General features: G+C 36.1%; 1 protein-coding gene across 1 annotated transcript in view; it reads left to right on the forward strand.

Moving 5' to 3' along the window:
• The window catches only part of LOC138712187 (mitogen-activated protein kinase kinase kinase 7-like), a 166,683-nt gene that overhangs the window by 148,811 nt on the left and 3,152 nt on the right, over positions 1–14,720 (forward strand). The window contains exons 11-12 of the transcript XR_011335657.1: positions 9,318–9,499; positions 14,590–14,699. The gene's annotated coding sequence lies outside the window, so the exon portion shown is untranslated. The remainder of the gene's footprint in view (positions 1–9,317; positions 9,500–14,589; positions 14,700–14,720) is intronic.

Below are 14,720 nucleotides of genomic sequence, written 5' to 3' on the forward strand. Positions count from 1 at the left end.
TGGATAGAGTCTATCAATGAAGTTTCTGTGACGTCAGTGGCCAAATGTACCGTGAATATTTCACTTTAGCATTTTTTCATTCGTTCATTGGGTAACGGGGTTTATTCCTTCCCACGCAGGGACGAAGTCATCTGCTCTATATTGATCAGACCATGCTGAAATGGCAGAAGAGCTGTGAATTGTGTAGATAACAAATACACCATATTTTTGATAAATTTTACATTAAACACGGACAGTAGACTGAAATAAATATTGTAAAGAATTGAAGAAATATATCTTCGAAACTTATACTTATGTCGCACTTAAATTTCCTGTAAAGAGCAACTAATTTTAGTTCCTAGTCTAAATAACTATAAATTTTAAATTGAATTTAATTAAACAAAGAACACGTCAATTTAGATATGGAGGGGGAAGTTTAAAACCAGTCTTAACTGCATATTAGGTTTCATCCCCTCATTCCCAGTCATCCCACTTTGAAATTTCAAATAGCACCCCTATCTTGTGATACTTAAATTTGAAAGATTATGCAATTGTTTATACATCTCCTTCGTTTTCGCATCTTTTGTTTTTTTTTATCGTCGCCTGGTTTATTTTATGTAATTTCCTAAATTTAATGAATAAGGATGATTTCTGTTCTCTCTTGAATGGTACACACCATTTTAAAATAATTTAATACATAAACACAACTATTATATGAAATGCTCAATAGTTTTTGTAACTTTATTCTCTTCAGCTCTAATCAACAATAACAACAATCAAGATTGCCAGACGACGATAGAAAACAAAAAATTCGAAAATAAATTAATGAGGTGTATAAATAATTGAATACTCTTTCAAATTTAAGTATCACAAGATAGAGGTGCCACTTGAAATTTCAAAGTGTGGGTGACTGGGGGTAAGGGGATTAAAACTAGTATGCAATTAAGACTGGTTTTAAACTTCTCCCTCAATATCTAAATTAATGTATTGTTTGTTTAATTGAATTGAATTCAAATTATATAGTTATTTAGACGGGAAAGTTTTGAAATGAACGCTCTGTATAATTATGTATTCAAAAAGAAATATATTTTTGCATAGACAAAGAAATTAAAGCATTTCTTATTTAGTTGTATATTTTTGCTGGGAATTTTTAGGTTGAACCATAAATGTGTTGCATCTGCAATTGAGATGTCTGGTTTCTGAGAAATAGTAATTACTAATTAGTTTACAAATACAGTGAAAAGGCTTACGTTATCCTGTACATTATCACTCTTCATCAACTATTAATACTTTGACAGCTGGTTTTACTTTTCTAGACATATTTTCATTTGAAATAAACATTTTCATGTGTTGTTTATTTCATACTTGCATTGAGAAGACTCAAGTTCACCAACCTAAAAAATAGATAATAATTAATAATAATAATTTATTTATTTAATCTGGCAGAGCTAAGGCCAGTAGGCCTTCTCTTCCGCCCAGCCAGACTCTAATTCTAATTAAATACATTTGCTTACATAGATAACATTTGTCTGCACATGTCACATAGTCAACTGTTTACGTATAGACGTAAATTATCGAATTTTACACGTAGACGCACATCAGTGCATAAAACGACACCTGCACATAAGATCAATTTAAATTGACGCACTAGCTGTCCAAGGCTTCATTACACTTTCAAAGGAAGAAAAAAGTGTCATATACCTCAGACCTGCGGTTGATAGTTTTCGATACAGCAATCGTCGTCAATTGGGGCATAGGCTTGCCCAACACAAGTTATAAATTCAATTTGGAGGGGAATTTTTAAATCCGGGCCACCTGATTTATAAGCCCAAAGCATTAAAACTAAGCTTCCATGATGATTATATTGCAAATGTAAGAATAGGCCTAATAATAAATGAATGCAGATGCAATTTATTGGTAATAGGATTATCTAAATTTGTTTTTTTTTTCAAAAATTTAATATTGAAATAAATTACGAAAATAACCCAATTAATAATTTATAGCAATCACTCATAAATACTGACATATTACAGACTGAAAAACTGGCGTAAGTCCTATGTGAAAACTAGACTTTCCATTTCGTCATAATAAACGCGGTTCCAAGATGGACTCAGTCATTTAAAAAACTCAATTCCAGGTTCTTTTTGGAGGAAGAAGACGATTGGAGCCTGGTGCTTGTCGCATCACCTTGTCTAGTGCTCAGATAAAAAAATATTTGCAGGAATTCTATCTCCCTGCCTCCTGTACTCTTCAACGACTTATGAGGACGATATGAAACTTACCCAAAAATAAGTTTTTGTACAGGATCGCCTGAATGTAGTCTACATGCATTGTTGTCAAGTAGGAGAAGTTGCCGTACCTACTCGGCGCTCTCTGCCTTATTGTCGAAGTTGAATCGCTTTGTTTTGAACACAAACCGATGTTGATTTAAACGTACCATAATAGACAGGGTTATGATTTTAGGCGAAATTTTCGTAGGAAAAGGAGGGGAAAAGATAATGAAATAAGACAAAAAAAGGGGGGGACAGAAAGGTGCTGTTTCACTGTATCTGTTTACAGATAATTCTGTGGGACCAAAGAATTAATTTTTACATAGATTAGTCCAGTATTTCTCAACTTTTTGATGATGAGGGTCCTCTTTTCCTCACATTACTTTAGTTTGGTCTTCTGGCCTAAGTTGTACTGTAAAATGTAGTACGTAGTAATGTGAAACTCCTTTTCCGTTTCTTCTCTGAATAAAATTCAAATGCTTGGTAGCAGAAAACGTAGACATGGATATTTTAATGTTACTAGAATGCGAATGCCGAGGAAATCGTGTTTACATTTCCCTTGGATCTAGCGTGGGAAGATGATGTGTTTTCTAATATACCGTACACAGATAACACAGGCTGGAGGACGTCGAGGTTAGAGCATTGGTATATAGCTGACCTTCCAGTCAGTACAGTTAAGTTTTGTTCGCAGAACTTAAAATGAGAGGGATTCAATTCAGCATCAGAACTGGATAAAGCGCCAGTACGTAAAGCTGGAAACCCGGGTTCGAGTCCCGGTGCCGGAGAGAATTTTTCTCCCTTCTACCGATTCTTCACCATAGGAGTATGGAAGTTCCGAAATGATGTTAGAATTAGAGTCCTGCATAACCGGTTACGAAAGATAGAAAAGACAGATTGCTACTGAACGCCTGGCGCTGTAGACAGTATGCGAAGCTCTTCTGTCTCGCGGAGTAGTCCAATGTTCGGTTTAACGAATGTCCGAGTCTCACTCGGTTGGACAGTTCTGTATTATGAAAGACAGATAATATTGAGCCATCCAAGAGTTCCAAGAATCGTTGCAAGGACGCGATTATTATCATCGCACACCTTTCAATTGATATTTCTTCCTCTCTCCTCATTGATTGAAGTACGCATCATGAAACTACAATCTTTAGACTTGAGAGTGCTTTTATTTTTGTTAATAACTTATCTCCCTAAAAACGATTTATTAGAGAAATAATAATACATCCACTTAGAATAATTAAAAGACATAGGCTATATTAACAACTACTCTTTCAGAGGTAGCCTATGTATTTTGAGTTTAAAGTATAAATGTTACAATAATATGGCCTAAGTGTGTACATATTTGCTCTTCTCTTTTGTAAGTAATTGTAATTTATTTTATTCTTGTATTTGTTTACACGTCAGATTTCATTTATGCATTACGCTTATTTTCTTTGTTGTTACCGGTGTCCATTAGTTGATTTATATATTAGTTATGAAGATAAATGTACCAAAGTGTCCAATCAATAATTTGTAACCCTATTTCAAACTAACTTACTTACGTATGGCTTTTAAGGAACCCGCGGGTTCATTGCTGCCCTCACATAAGCCCGCCATCGGTCCCTATCCTGTGCAAGATTAATCCAGTCTCTATCATCATATCCCACTTCCCTCAAATCCATTTTAATATTATTCTTCCATATACGTCTCGGCCTCCTCAAAGGTCTTTTTCCCTCCGGCCTCCCAACTAACACTCTATATGCATTTCTGGATTCGCTTATACGTGCTACATGCCCTGCCCATCTCAAACGTCTCGATTTAATGTTCCTAATTATGTCAGGTGAAGAATACAATGCGTGCAGCTCTGTGATGTGTAACTTTCTCCATTCTCCTGTAACTTCATCCCTCTTAGCCCCAAATATTTTCCTAAGAATTTCAAGCTAAACCTTTTTTTTAATTAGGAAAAGTAAATTTTCTTCAATTGTTACTCCATTTGTGTAGTTACAAAATGTCATCAGAGTTCCTGTATGTTGAATTGCGCTTCGTATTCTGTCCTCTATATCTGTGGTTCTGTCTAGTCAGGCGCAACCGCTTCAAGGCCTGATATTCGAACGAATGTCTAACTTCGCCGGTTAGAATTCTAATAGCTTTTTGTATAATACGTACTTGTGTACAATAAATAGACCTATCTGTATATTTGGATGTGCACATAACATCCGCATAAGGTATAAAAAGAGACAATTCCAGATATTATGTACATGTAAGGAACACACCGTGCATGTAATTCAGACGCAGTTGTACCTTGTCCAGTTTCTGAGTATCTGCAGCAATGTGTGAGAACTCCATCTACGTTACGTCTGTACGGTTTCCTGTAAATTGAACGAATTGTGTTAAAGGGTTCATTACAGAAGCGTTAACGACAATAATGGAACAGATGGTTCACATGCCAAGATGGCGGTCCTGTGGGAAGCGGTTAATTTGTCTCTATTTATAGGACGTGGAATTGTACCCGTCAGGACTTCCTCTTCACACACACTCTAACATCACACCTGGGAACTAAACAGCAAATTTAAATCGTCCTCAATAGTATATAAATTAGATAAAAAAGTTGTTTGATAATTGGACACTGTTTCACAAGTGTTTAGAGTGGTAAGTGACTTCCTTCCCCCCCCCCCCAAATTTGAGTATAATTTCTTTCTTATGACATCATTAGCATACGAGAAGAGTGAGACGATTAGTGATGAGAATAATTATGTGAACTAAGAATCTTAAAAAGTCTTATCTTTTCTGACTTCATGCAATGAAGTTTTCAGTTAGAAGCTGAACTGTTGAAACGTTTATTATTATTTCGTTTTCGAGGAAAGTGACGATTTTGGCGATAAATTATTTTCTTCAATGTACATTGTTATTCCTCAATGTTAGAAATATTAATGATATATATATATATATATATATATATATATATATATATTCTTAAAGAGAAATAATCACGTTTATAGCAATGTATGTTTAATTGATTTCGTTTTTAAATTATGATAATATTTTGAGATTATGACTTACAACATCAGTGTCACAAAAATATGAAATACTAGTATTATTAGTATTCCATCTTTATATATTGGTTTTCTGTTTCGTTACTAGTATTGACACCTTTAGGAGGAGGAAAAACCTCACTTTCAACAAACTTAAAAAAACAGTGGAATGAAAAGGCATGAAACAAGTTCGAGAAAAGACGTGACAGACGATTCATCTGGATTCAGTATAACGATTTGGAAAACACCTTCTAATGAAGATGTTGAATGCTTGTTCTGTGCTTTTCTTAGTAGAGGCCATTTTTACTTTGTAATTTCGTCGATCTTGTAACTTGTTAATAGTATTCCATATTTGTACTTCCATTTTTATGAAGAAAATATGTTAATTTTGAGATAATTATTTTTTCACACATTTTATAACATCTTACGAATTTTTAAGTCTGGTGAACCATTCACAGAGACATTCAGCAATAGACAGGACGATACTTTACGTTCACTATTCAAAACATGTAGATTCCAAAACGAAAAAAAAAAAAAATACAAAATGGTATTTCATACTTGTAACACTTCCTCTCTCGCTCTTTATATATATATATATATATATATATATATATATATATATATATATATATAATATAATATATTATCCAGTTTCTACAGCAGACCAGTGTCGCCTTCCGGTTCCTAGTTGCCATCTCCTGTCCATCCAATCTCCATCTCTAAAAATCTCTCTTTGACATGACACTCATGATTCCTTGTATCCAAGTAGGCCTATCTCGCGGACGTCCTCTCCTTCTTCTACCTGGTGGATTCCATTTTAACATCCTTTTAGGTAGTCTTTCTCTATTCATTGTCTAAACATACCCATACCAGCTTAGCTGTTCTTCTTCAATTTCTTCCAATACTGCAGTCTTTTTGTGTACTTGACGTCTTAATTTCTTGTTCTCTGGCTCTCTCCAATTTTTACTTCATAGTTGTCCTTCGGAGAAAGTTCATTTCTGTTCATAATAATTTGTTTTTATTTTTTCCACTGATTTTCCAAACTTCACACCCGCAGACCATGGTAGGCCTACTTTTAACTAAGGTGACCAGAAGTTCCGATTTGGCCGGAACAGTTCCGGTTTTTAGAGTCATGTCCCTTTATCCTTGCCATTTTCGGCCGAGATGCTTGGATGTTCCGCTTTCCCAAGTCAAGTGAAATGACCAATGAATGATCTGAGATTGTAAATGTAATTGTTTAACTTTCAACACTAGCGAACAGAAGTAATGATAGAATTAGGACGTTACTGCTAGGTTAAGAAAAAAATTCGTGTAAAGACGTAAACCTAGGTACTATTTCGTGTTGTGCGCTTGAGCCCCTTTGTTAATTGCAATAATAACATAGTAGCTTGCATAGTCACTGAGGATTGTATTACTATGGCTGTCTATGCCTATGTCCGTATTCTAACACTATATATTGTGACTTTTATTTCTATAGTCCTGTCGCTCTAATTTCCGGCAGTCAAACGCGTTGCAGGTCGGCTACATTTAAACGTGTGCGTCTTGTGATTCGCTGAGGAAGACGTTATTCATTTCTTAAGGCTCGATAAATAATATAATCGCCCGCCATTTTGGCTCTTTCGTTGGCGTTCGCAGAAAGCACACGGAGACGTTATTTGCCGCTCAATTATATGCTGAATTATAGTGCGTTTGATTTATTATCATAGGAGCTACGACATGATAATGTTTAACGGTGTGGCAAATAGATTCCTCGTCTGGTAGCTCGGCAACAAAAGAACAAAAATGGCGAACGACACTACCTACCTAGACTTTATAGAGCCTTCACTTCCTAAGACGTAAGCAAAGAGGAGGAGTCACGCCGGGAATAACAGCGTCGCTCCTATAATTTAACCACCACACACCCGACAACAATGTGACTTTATTTTTAATAATTCACCTGACAGCAATGGGTATTCCACTCAACACAGCAGCACAATAGTCGTTATTGCACTCCACACGACACAATGACAATGCACGACGTGTATTATTGAGAAGAACAACAATATACTTCTAATTTCAATTAATGTTCACAATGCGCTATGTGCAGAACAAAACTGCCAGTTCTCAGTTCACAGTTCGCTTGCCTTAGCTAGTTCTAGCTCATAGTTAAGGACTCACTCATTCATATTCACTGCACGTCGAACACAAGTATCCCAGCTGCGGTCCACTGTGCGTCGAACTCAAGTCCGCCCAGCTGCAGACCACTGCACGTCGAACTGTCGAACTCAGATCCCCCAGCTGCGGTCCACTGCACGTCGAACTCAGGTCCCCCAGCTGCGGCCCACTGCACGTCGAACTCAGGTTTCCCAGCTGCGGTCCACTGCGCGTCGAACTCAGGTCCCCCTTGTTGCATCGCTCGCTGCTGTCCAAGACAAGACTGACTGACTTACGAAGACTCAAGACTGACTTTTCGGCAACTCGCGCTTTTATTACTACACCACATTTCTGGAACCTTCGATTCGAGTGTTTTTCTAGACCGAGAGAATTCCGCTTCTAAATGTTTCCCTTGCTCTCTCCGCTCCGCGCCGTCACCGTAGCCTTCTTCCCTCGCTCCGTACCGTGCTACAGCTCCTACCGAAGCCTGAGTTTCCGTTTCCCCGCGCCTTCCTTCACGCTAGATGCGCGCGCACACTCCAGTCGCAACCAGAACATTCCAGACTGGCGCCAAAAATATATATAAATTTATTATTTATATTATTATGTGTGTGTTGTCAGTTATACAATGCTTTTGAATGTAGGGGTCTACTAATAATTATTTACTTTCTTTAATTAACTTTTTCATTAACTTCAATAATATAGTGTACAATTATTAGTGAACATTGTTGGATTGCACTATGTAGAGCATAATTACAGTTATTGTTGACAATTATCAAAATATGTTAAAACTACACATCATGTATAAATGGACGTAATAAAGTCTCTACGTATCTCACATAACAATATTTATCGCATTTCATCAAGTAAACTCGATTAAAAAAATGTGTTACTTGTACAATTCGTAGCATGTTGGGTATGACAGTCTTGCATTTAATAATATAATATGACACTGTTAAATCAGTTTTAATATCACAAGATTATTCACGCTTTCATGGCTCATAGGTTGATGCCCCTGTAAGTGCCCAAGTATAGAGGAACCAAGAAACAGTTATTGCCGTGTGTAGAATAATATTGTACTTGGCCAGCATAATTACCGAGAAGGGGTTCCTGCGGTAGTTTCACATTTGGTTCCAGCTTCGACTCTGGGAATATGGTCACCTTACTTTAACAATTGCATCCTATGTCCTAATTTTATTTTTCATTCTGATATTTTTGGAATTTAATATTCTATAATTGTTCTAGTATTATTTATTCTTGTATTTATTATATTATCACAAGTTCCTGTGTTACTGAATTTAGCTCCTAAATAAGTAAATTCAGTACATGGTCTTATTTTTTACTTTCCATCCAAATTTAAATCTTGAATATCACCTCCTATTTAATATTTTGCTTTATCCCAGTTTAGTTTCAGGCCCCATTTACAATATTCTTCGTACAATTTTTTTTATCATATACTCCATTTATATCTTCCAAATCCTGAGCTAGCATCACCTGATCATCTGCATAGTGAAGTGTAAAAAATGTTACATCAGTAGGTATTTCCATTCCACAACATTTCCTTCTCCACATTTGTTATTCAATTGTTTATTTATTTTATAATAATTATTGCAGTAAAATCGATAGCTTTCAGATAAATATTTTGTTACAAGAGAATTTAATATTTGTTGTGTTGCCTAATTTTTGTATAGAGTTTTCAAATCAAATGACGATCGCGTTATCTGAATTTTTATCGATTCCGTCATGATTTGCAGACTTCACAAGCGTTGTATAGTGAGATTTGTTAACCGTTTCAGTTTATTTATGTGTAAGAAAGATATACACACATCTGTGACCAGGTACGTCCACAGAACTCTCCTATATTACAGTAGACAGCAATACCAAGTATTATAATACAGTAACATGTAGACATTCTTTGCAGAATGGAAGCAACTGTAATAGATGGACAGAATCTAGCAAAATCCATTCTTTCTGAACTCAACAAGGAGGTACTCGACTGGGTTTCTGGTGGCAACAGAACTCCGAAAATGAGGATTTTGTACGTCGGAGAAGCTAAGAAGGATATGTACATCCAAGGAGTGTTGGAAGCTGCTAGTAATGTAGGTAATAAGACGTTACAGAATGTTGTTGTTGTTTTCTAATGCCAGGCGTTTGACAAATTCATTTGATCTCTTGCACTACAATATTTTTCAAAGATATTATCATGACCAGCCACTGAAGCACAGATTTTGAGCACAGCCATTTCTTGGTTTGAGTTGCACAATGGGCAGTTAGGGGACTGATATATTCCAACTCTATGCAGGTGTTTGGCCAAACAATCATGGCCTGTTGCCAATCTAAATGCAGCTACAGACGATATGCGTGGTAAATCGGGAATTAACTGTGGATTTTGATGTAGAGAGTTCCATTTTTTCCCTTGAGATTGTGTTATCAAATTTTGTTTGTTGAAGTCTAAGTATGTAGATTTAATAAATCTTTTCACAGAGTAATACGTAGATTTAGTAACAGGTCTGTAAGTAGCAGTGCTGCCCTTCTTTGCTAAAGCATCCACATTCTCGTTTCCCAGATTTCACAATGGGATGGTATCTATTGGAATACAATTCTTTTATTGAGTGATATTAATTGAGAGAGCATTGTAGTTATTTCTGCTGTTTGAGATGAAGGTGTGTGTTTAGAGATATTTATAGAATAGCTGCTTTGTAGTTTGACAATATAACTGCATTCTTAAATTTATTGATGTGGCATATAACATTCCTGAGACTTTCACTTATTGCAATGATTTCACCATCAAAACTTGTTGTTCCATACCCAAGAGATCTACTGGGTGTTCAGTTCAAAGTGTGTCATGGCTCGCTGTATGCCGTCATGTAACTAGCCGATGAGCCTAGAGAATTCAATCTTCCTACACTTCCGCAGAGGCGTATTACCTATGAGCCAGAGAAGTTGCCTAGCAAGTACGGCGATCATTCTGAAGAGTACGTACCGATACGTACGATAACGCCGGTAGTGGCAGGAATGGGAACTGTTTGGAAACACGTACTGTCGGGATATGGGGAGATGGTTAAGACGATTACTTACGTATTTGTTGACATTAACTTCGACGGTCAACATGGACACGGAACATTTGATTTGTGTTGTGGAATGTTGCCGTACGCAAGCGATGATAACAAATACCCTGCGTACGACTTGGCCGCGCAAAACATAGTTCGGAAGAGGTTATGGTAGCATACAGACCGTACAGACCGCAATCTGTTGCTACGATGTTCAAGTTATATCGTACACGTTCTCAAGTTCAGATTGAACGCCTTGAATAATAGGCAACTTCTCTGACATATAAGGTGAAACTCGCTTCAAATCGGTAACTCAACGACAGTGACGTCATGACACACTTTGAAATGAACACCCAGTATAAAGTGAGGAGAGAGAGCACGTAACACCTGCACCGGCACCTTGTTCTCTGGAGATCAAGGATCCGTCGGTATATAAATGAAACCAGTTTTGTGGAGGGTATCTAATATTAATTGTCTCTAAAGACAATTGTTTCAGTATTTCAGTGTTCACTTCTGATTTCAGGATTTCTTCTCATAAATTTAGATTATATTTTATATTTAATAGAGTTAAAGGATTTGGTTTAATTTGTAAGTTTTCTTTTAAATTCGGGATATTGATTTTCTGTTTTAATTCTTGAACAATGGATATGAAACTTTTTTGAGTTTTCAATCTACAGAGAGGACTGTATGAATGCCAAATGTTTCTTGGTAATCTGATGTTTTTCATATTGAATCAGTGCTTTTTCTTCTATTGTCATTTTGTTGCTGTTAATATTAGACAGGAATCTCATAGAATCTATTGGCGTTGTTTTGATTCCACCAGTAATGAGTATGAGAGCTTGGTTACAGACGTTACAGAATAAAATGTGCTACGTTAAACATTGAAAATTTACATATAAAGTCGTTCAACATGTTTTCAGGAGCATTAATATCCATAAACCTATCTAAATATTGGCATTCCATAGGAGTAACCATATATTATTTCTTGTTGTTTCATTTATATCATCATTATTCTACTTTTCAAATCTCCGTTTCATTTTTGTCGTAGAACTATGTCTTTCTCCTCACTAAATATGGAGGGATGATTTGGAAATTGACCGTCACATAAAACTGCAACCCCATTGTTATCCTTGTATTACCCATGTCTTCCTTGTACTTACCTTGTTCTCCTTGTATTCCCCTTATTCTCATTGTTTTCCATATATTCCACTTGTTATGCGCCTGTTTTCCTTGTATTCTCCTCGTACCTTTGTTTCCTTGTATTCCCCTTGTTCCTCTAGTATTCCCCTTGTTTTCCTTGTATTTCACTTGTTCTCCTTATATGCCCCTTTTATGGTACTCTTTGTATTCACTTAGTTGTAATATTTCCCTTATTCTTCTTGTATTCTCATAGTTCTTCTCGTCTTACCCTTGGTCTCCTTATGTTCCCATTGTTGTCCTTGTATTCTTCTTGTTCTCCTTAATTTCATTGCATTACCATTGTTCTTCTTTTCTTCCCCTTATTCTCCTTGTATTTCCTTTGCTATGCACAGGTAATCGCATCCAGTTATAATTGAACGTAAAGTTATGCAGCATAGTAAGGCTATAAACCTGACGATCATTTTATTTTCAGTATTTTATTCTTTTCTTTTTCGTCTTCTTTTTCTCTCTTACCCCTCCTCTGCTCTCTTCTTTTTTATCCCTTTTCCTTCCTCTACCTTCCTCACTTTTATGTAAGTTGTTTTACATTTTCATTTTTCTTTCATTCATTCTTTAATTTATTCTATTTTTATTCTTATCCGGGACGATTGCCCACGGAGGGCCAAGCCTACCAGCCGGCTCTTGATCTCACGTCCACATGCCTCAGCAGAGCTAAACGATTATCCAATCAGTACGGAGGTAATGTGGTGTTAGCTTTTTCTTACTCGCATTCTCACTCATTGCTCTTCTCTCCTACCTCTCACTTCGGGCCCGTGTTCATGTCCCGATTGAGGTAAATTTCCGGGATAAGCTTCTTTCCAGGATTTTCCTAGATTGAATTAAAGGAAAAGGATAGGCAATTTCTAAACGTCTTGTTCCGGGATTTATTTCGGCTTTGTCTTCATCTCTTCACGTTCAAATTAAAGATGCGAAATGGTTTAGGGCCTACCTGCATTGGAACCCGTATAAGTGGACACACTCGAATGAGACCCTCAGAGGACGCTTAGCTCTAAACAACGGTAATATTTAATTTTCATTCTGCTTGAAGTACAATTTCTTAATTAGCTATTGTTGCCGATATTGTAAATGTAATTTGTATGTAGAGCTTTTGTTTTGAAATCGTTATATTTTTTCCCCTTTACATTGTGGCTATGAATATGAAAATTGGAGCAGCGTTGCCAACTTAGACACAATTATGCTGCATCTGTCATTATGTGTGCGTGTCTAATGCGTACCCACTTCACTTTATGTGATTCGGGTTCCGCATACTGCGGATAGATGGCAGGACTGTGACCCATTTTCAAGTTGCACACCACGTTATGCATGATGTGTGTCCGTGAAGAATTATGTCTTGTACTGGTGAGTATATGTGTAAGTGTTCGTGTAAAAGTGTAGTATAGGGAATGGGTGAGGATGATGATGAAAGTGAGGAAGAGAGAAGGGGAAACCCGGTACCGGCACGTAGCCTACTCCTGTCAATAGCACCAAGGGGGCCGCCAGGCTTAACGTCTCCATCCGACGGACGAATCACTATCAAAAGTGACATATGCCTTCTCTTCATATGCACTGCAGAGAGATTTGGAATTTAACCCAGGCATATTGGTGTACAATTTAGACATCTGTCATTGTTGTTTAGTCAGCTGTCCGAAGACAGACCTGAACCTCAAAAATGATACCTACAAGGCACCACTTATGAGGCAACTAGGCCAAGAGGTGATGGGTTAAGGTGGCCAGTTTCTTTCCCCCTCCATTGCATACATCACCGATTGGCTACATATTCATATTACATTAATCAGACTTCAAATGCATTCAAACAATAGTTCTTCCTCTGACACATATTGCAAGTGAGATGTAGGCCTACTGCCTGAAAGATGTACATACTGTACATATCAACCAGAACCTTAATCAGAGGCAACATCATACGCTTATATTAATCTAGCATGTAGATAATTTCTTAGGGATAATGCTGAATTCTAGCATAATCGGAAACGTGATCGCTGTCCAGTTAAAGGAAACAAATGAGTGCTCTCTGCTAAATTTCATATTGCATTTTAGTTGAAACGGAACAACTTTTTAAGAAATAAAATTATGTGAGCATCTCTATTTGTGAGAGTATGTTATATTAGGTGACACATGCGTTGCTTGTACTTATAACCACCAGCATCCTCTAGCGACAAAAATAAAACTTTCTGTATTTATAATAACAAGAAATCTAGCGACTTTTGAACTACTGTTTGGCTGCTTTCCTTACACTTCAGTTGGCAGTACTGTAAAGCATCTTAGTATACTTTGAACTATGATAGGGACACTTTATTTTGTCATTGTTTTACTTGTTCATTTTTGAGTTATTAGTATAATATGCTCGTATTAAAGTGTCGTATCTAATTTGACAGAACTCTATTTATTTTGCACACCCAAACATAGACGTTAATTAATTTTATTTCTAGCTTTTTGTACATATTTTGATTTTGAAACTGGGTGATGATCCGGAAAATAATAATAATAATAATAATAATAATAATAATAATAATAATAATAATAATAATAATAATAATAGTGATGATGATGATAATAATAATAATGATGATGATAATAATAATAATAATAATAATAATAATGTTAGTAGAAGAAAATGATAAATAATTACAATAATTGCAGAAGTATGGGTCTTTGGTATGGAATGATCGTCACCTTCGTCCTTTGACATTCGGATTTGGGCAGATACGAAAAGTCCTGAAAATCTGTAATATATTTTTGCAATATACTAGATAGATAGATAGATAGCTTTATTGATATTGTTCACAAAAGTACAAAACTTAATAATTTAACAAAAGATCTATATACAAATGTAGTTCTAAATAATAAATATACAATTTCCTAAACTAATTAATCTATCCAAATCTCAATATATTTTTGCAATATACTAAGAGTACTTAATAAAATTGTTATTTTTAATTATTACAGGTATTGATGCTGAAATATTAGACCGTCCAAAAGATATCCGAGATGTCGAACTTCTGGCGGACATTCGGAAATTGAACGAGGACTATTCTGTGGACGCTGTCGTCGTGGAGGTACCTACTCAATTTAATCAA

Source organism: Periplaneta americana, chromosome 13 (genome assembly GCF_040183065.1).
Source record: "Periplaneta americana isolate PAMFEO1 chromosome 13, P.americana_PAMFEO1_priV1, whole genome shotgun sequence".
NCBI classification, from domain to species: domain Eukaryota; kingdom Metazoa; phylum Arthropoda; class Insecta; order Blattodea; family Blattidae; genus Periplaneta; species Periplaneta americana.